We start from the raw sequence: 1,440 nt of genomic DNA, 5'->3' as shown, positions 1-1,440 counted from the left end.
CCTGTGGACTGGATTCAATGCCCGCAGTTGGTCCAAGGAGCAGGATAGGAACACCTGGTTCAAGTAAGGGACTTAGGAAAGGAGTTTGAGTCAAGAATCAGACAGTGTGACCCAGGAAAACACGAGTTCGTGAACTCTTTGAGGGAAGACATTGTGTGACTACCTTGCTCACTGCTGTACTCTCATGAGCACCCAGCCAATAGACTGGCAAATAGTAGGCATTCTATAAATATTTGAGTGAATGATTGAATACAAGATGATGAAAGAATATGCTGACCAATGCACAAAGAAGTTAGGGGGTTACCTTAGGAAGAATCCTATCCCAAGTAGGGAGGTCAATGTTTGGAAATGAGAGCTGTAACTAACCTTCCTTGGCTATAAGAACCTCAGCCACGCACTGCACACAATCCTTTGGGCAAATTAGCCTACCAAAGCCAAGGACCAGAACCCATGATCAGTATGCCCACTGCAAGTTTTTTTTTTTAACTTTTTATTTTATATTGGAGTATAGTTGATTGACAATGTTTTGTTAGTTTCAGGTGTACAGCAAAGTGATTCAGTTATACATATACATGTATCTATTCTTTTTCAAATTCTTTTCCCATTTAGGTTGTTACATAATACTGAGCAGAGTTCCCTATGTTATACAGTAGGTCCTTGTTGGTTATCCACTTTATTTTATTTTTAAATATTTATTTATTTGGCTGTGCCGGGTCTTAGTTGCGGCATGTGGGATCTTTTAGTTGCGGCATGTGGGATCTAGTTCCCTGACCAGGGATTGAACCTGGGCCCCCTGCATTGCGAGTGCAGAGTTTTAGCCACTGGACCACCAGGGAAGTCCCTGGTTATCCATTTTAAATATAGCATGCACACTGCTAGTTTTAAATAGAGAAGATTTTGTGAAAATGGGGATCCGATTTGACAAAGATTTTCTTGGAGCTTAAGTAGCTAGTTGAAAATGCAGGGAGATTTTTTTCTACTGAAAACAAAATGTGCCCGTAAGGTCTCTTTTACTAGAAACATGGGGAATGCCTTTTTCAGGCATTCTTGTCGAAGAACACAAGGTCACATAAAAGATCTAGTGGCAAATCAGTGCATTATAGTTCTGTTGACACTTCCGCTGTCAGGGCTAATAGTTTTACTTAAGAGTACAATGTGCAAGTGGAATGTTTTAGGTTTTAAAAGTGAGTCTGTATGTATTTAGGGGAGCTTTGCTTTATCATTTCTCCCTAGACAGGCCTCCCGAGGACTTCTACCTGGCAATGATTGATGGGGAGGAGGGCAATTAAAGTCAAACTCTGTGCTTTCGATTAAGAAGACAAGTTACAGCTCTGGAAGGCTGGGTGTTTGGGATATATCAGATCATTCATCTGGGGAGCGTTTTCAAATTTACAGACACCTGTACCTCCCCATCCCATGTTGATGACAGTCAGTTGGGAA

The 1,440-nt window shown here is 41.2% G+C and overlaps 1 non-coding gene across 1 annotated transcript; it reads right to left on the bottom strand.

Annotated features, from left to right (window-relative positions):
• Positions 1-763: 763 nt before the first annotated feature.
• On the bottom strand, positions 764-836 carry TRNAA-CGC (transfer RNA alanine (anticodon CGC)). The gene has a single exon. It is a non-coding gene; the product is annotated as a tRNA-Ala (tRNA).
• Between the last annotated feature and the right edge of the window lie 604 nt (positions 837-1,440).

Source organism: Lagenorhynchus albirostris, chromosome X (genome assembly GCF_949774975.1).
Source record: "Lagenorhynchus albirostris chromosome X, mLagAlb1.1, whole genome shotgun sequence".
Classification (NCBI taxonomy): Eukaryota; Metazoa; Chordata; class Mammalia; order Artiodactyla; family Delphinidae; genus Lagenorhynchus; species Lagenorhynchus albirostris.
Note: the sequence above shows the minus strand (reverse complement) of the source record. Positions and strands in the feature narration are given on the sequence as shown.